Raw genomic sequence first — 3,880 nt, 5'->3', positions numbered from 1 at the left:
CTGTGTGTGTAAGGCCCAAGAAACAGCTTTTATAAAAAGTCATCAGATGCTTATGCTGTATAGTCAGGTCAGACAACAGCATAGAGTAGTAAGGTTGGTCCCTTGTATGTTAGGAATGGGCTCTTAGAAATGGTGTCTGAATTGTCGCTTACATTATTTCACCCGGACAACCAATTTAAGGGCCATGGGGACCACTAACTGCACTTGAGTGATCTCACCCTTCGTTTCCTTTCTCATAAACAGATAACAGCACTTTATCAGCCCCAAAGTGACCAGGAGGCTAACAGACATGAAGCAACGATACTGAACACAGTGGAAGGAGAGCTGCTGCCTCCACTGCATAGAATCAGACAATTAATTAGCAGGGTTGGGGAGTCCTGCAGACTTCAAACACAAGCTGGTGTGCCAAATGATAATTAGCCACCGAGGGGAGAGGGGAGGCCCAGTAGAGCTGTGTGATTCTATATCATCTGGAGATGTGGCAATAATCCTCCTTTAAATAATGAAAGTAAGGGTATTTTTGTCAAAAACTACACACAGATTTTTGCATCTTTTCCAGCGGTGGCCAGACACCCAGCCTGCGAACCGCTCTCACCACCGTCAGAGGCTTCTCTGATCAGGCGGCGATATCGGGGCGACAGGGCAAGGTCTGCACATCACACCTTCTAAGGTCACACCTGTTTCTCCCCACAGGGCCTGAATTTGATCCCCCACCCCCCAAAACAACGGCTCAACAAGGCCAGATCCGTTCACCGGGTGGGAACGCCGCCAGCCAAGAGGGGGGCAGCGGGTGCCCAGCGAGATGAGGGGAGTAGGGGCTGGGAGGGGCTGCACCGCGCGCCCCGCCCTCGGCCTGGGGAGGTGCCCCCCTCCCCGGCCCTGGCTCTGCCGCGCTGCGGCGGGGTACCACACGTCCGGAAACCTGGTAAAGAGATGCTCACTCCCCACTCCACCCCCAGCGGTGCCAGACTGCGGCCGCCCGGCTGCCGCTCGGCCTCGGCCAACAGACGGACCCCCGTCCCTCCCGCCGCAACCTGGGGTTCCCCCGCACCTCAGCGGCCAACCAGGGCACCGCAGCCCAGAGGGACCGCAGAGAGGCCGGTCACCGCTTTCCGGCCGCGGGGCCTGCCCGCGCCAGCGCGCCCGCAGCCCCCACTCACCGCGGACGCCGCCTCGCACTCGCTGCGGCGCGCAGGCATTCCCGCGCGGCTCCGCCGCCGCTCTGCCGGGCCAGCCCCAGCTTCCGAGCCGGGCTGCGTCGCCGTCCCCCGACCCGCGGCTGCGATTGGTCAAGTCCGGAGGGGGCGGGGCCAGGAGGGTGACTGACAGCCGCGCGCACGCGCCCGGGGGCTGTCGGCGCGCCGCTGGGAGCGGACGCCCCCTGGCCTTGGCTCCGCCCCCTGGCCTTGGCTCCGCCCGGTGGCTCAAGAGAGGGTCTCGGGGGTCGGTCCCGCGGGGTGTCCCCCATATCGCCTGGAGGCTCTCGTCTTGCCAGGGAACAGGACCGCGACCCGCGGCGTTCCTTCCCCTGCAGGGGCGGGGTTTGCCGTTCACCGGACAGAAGACCCTCAGGAGCGGCTCCCCTCTCTCCCGCAGGGTCGGTAGGAGAGGGAATCGCCCCGACGTCCGAGGCCCCCCAAAATGACTACCGCGACTGCTGGTGGCCGGCGACGACGGAGGCAGCACGAGCAGAAAGGCGACTGCCCGCGCGGGAGCGCCGAGGCGGCCGGCGAACTGAGTCCACTTGCTCTTTTCTTCGCCCTTGAGCCTGACGGACCCCCAGCCGCTGGCCGGGACCAGGTGAGGCCCCGCACACCTGCCCCTCTTCCTCCCGGGACGCTGCGCGAAGCCGGGCGCGGAGCGCAGGCACGGCTGCTAGACTTGTCCCCAGACTTAGGGACTCGGCGCGTTCGGGTGCTTTCGTGTCAGAGCTTCATGCCCGTGGATCAAAAGAGGTCCCGCCACGGGGCCACCAGGACCCCGACGGCGCAGTGCTCTGCTGGAAGCGAAGGGCCCCAGGTTCGAGGCCAGCCCTCTACAGAAGATGAGGCAGCCTGTTTCCATGAAGGTGGATGGCCTTGGGAACCCTTTGGAGCGGTTCTCGGCCCTATGTGGTTGCTGTGCGTTGAAAGTAGACCCCACAACAACGGTGTGTGTGTGTGTGTGTGTGTGTGTGTGTGTGTGTGTGTGTGTGTGTGTGTGTGTGTGATCAGGCCGCTTCTTCTGGAACGATCATTTCCCTCTCTTTCTGCCTTGGGGGCAAAAATAGCCTTCCAGAGTCATTTGGAGTCCCGAAAGATAACTTCCATGCTTACCTGCCTAGTGAAACATGTTCATCTTAGCTCTGAATTAACCTTATCTCACAGCAGATGGACTCCCAACTGCCCATCTTTCAGTCTGGCTGCCTGGCAAATGCTTTGCCAGAACGTGGTGACTTCTAGGTCACGGTTTGTTGGGCCAATTTAATCATTCATACCCCCGCCCCCTTTCACACAAGCACTCGCTCGTAACTCTGAGGCATCTGAGCAATTTTAAATACATTTTTACAACCAGCATAACCACAAACAAGAGCAACATATGAAACTAGTTAGATTGAGAAACTTCCCAGACTTAAGGATCCCTTGGGCTGGACTTGGCAAGTAATAGAAATGTCCCCAGAAATGCCTCATCAGTTAACCCAAAGAAATGTCACTCTCCACCCGCTGCCAATCTTCCTGGTAGCAGGTGTTTTTCCCAGCCATCGATCACCAGATGTGCTGGCCCCACACAGGAGCAAAGTCACGAAAGCGGTCCTGACCTCCCACTGCAGAACGTTAAGACTCATGTCAGAACGAGAACTATGTTTCGAAGCCCTGGTGGTGCTGTCCAGTAAGCCTCCTGACCCTACCTAGGGTCATCACTAAAATCAGAATCGGCTCAATGGCTGCGGGCTTACTTTTGATCTGACTGGCATACTTGGTGCTACATGGAGCCGTTTCAGAAACGAGGAGTCTGGTGACCACTTTCGTACCAAACCCTAACCCTGTGCCTTCCATGAATGATGCGCACGATATGCTGCACATCATGTCCGTGCCCTCTCCCAGACTCTTTGTTGGGGCAGGGAGTGCTCTGAGAATTATCTGTCCCCTTACTCGTTAACAAGTAAATAAAACTATCTTTATCTCCCCATAAGGGGCCCTGCTGGCATATAGGTCTCAAGAGACAGGCTGCTAACCTTAATTTAAGGTCAGCAGTTCAAAACCACCAGCCATTTCACAGGAGAAAAGCTAAGCCTTTCTACTCCTATAAAGAGTCACCCTGTTTGATAAGAGCCCCCAATAAAATGATTTAAAAAAAAGAGTTACCCTGTTCATGAGGGAGGGCGGAGGGGGGGGGAAATGAGGAACTGATACCAAGGGCTCAAGTACAAAGTAAACGTTTTATACAAGATAATGGCAACATATATACATAATGGATGAATGTATAGATTGTTATAACAGCTGTAAGAGCCCCCATTAAAATGATTTTTTTTAAGTTACCTGTGGTTGGTCATTACGAGTCTGGATCAATGTGATGGCAGTGAGGTGGAGGTATCCCCAAAGCTTTACTTTATTCTTACGGAAGTACAGAGTAGAAAACCACCTGAGTTCAATAGCACTGAGACCCGAGAAGCCTATCCAACACTACCTGCTTCTTTCAAAAATCTCTGACTGAAAAGTCAGCACACTTCCAGCTCAGCACATCCCAGGTCCAAGGCCACTAGTCAAATTCCAAGCCCGCTTCGGTCTGGACCACAGTTTACCTCTTACCAGCACTAAAACATCCCAGCCACTGAACAGATTCTGACTCACAGTACCTACAGAACAGAGTAGAACTGCCCCTGTGGGTTTCAGAGACTTAA

The 3,880-nt window shown here is 55.9% G+C and overlaps 1 protein-coding gene across 1 annotated transcript in view; it reads right to left on the bottom strand.

Annotated features, from left to right (window-relative positions):
* Window positions 1-1,183, bottom strand: part of NXPE3 (neurexophilin and PC-esterase domain family member 3) — a 56,312-nt gene extending 55,129 nt beyond the window's left edge. The window contains exon 1 of the mRNA XM_004706378.2: window positions 1,161-1,183. The gene's annotated coding sequence lies outside the window, so the exon portion shown is untranslated. The remainder of the gene's footprint in view (window positions 1-1,160) is intronic.
* Window positions 1,184-3,880: the final 2,697 nt, after the last annotated feature.

This window comes from Echinops telfairi, unplaced genomic scaffold (genome assembly GCF_000313985.2).
Source record: "Echinops telfairi isolate 266 unplaced genomic scaffold, ASM31398v2 ScPeMD7_6;HRSCAF=24_0, whole genome shotgun sequence".
NCBI classification, from domain to species: Eukaryota; Metazoa; Chordata; class Mammalia; order Afrosoricida; family Tenrecidae; genus Echinops; species Echinops telfairi.
Note: the sequence above shows the minus strand (reverse complement) of the source record. Positions and strands in the feature narration are given on the sequence as shown.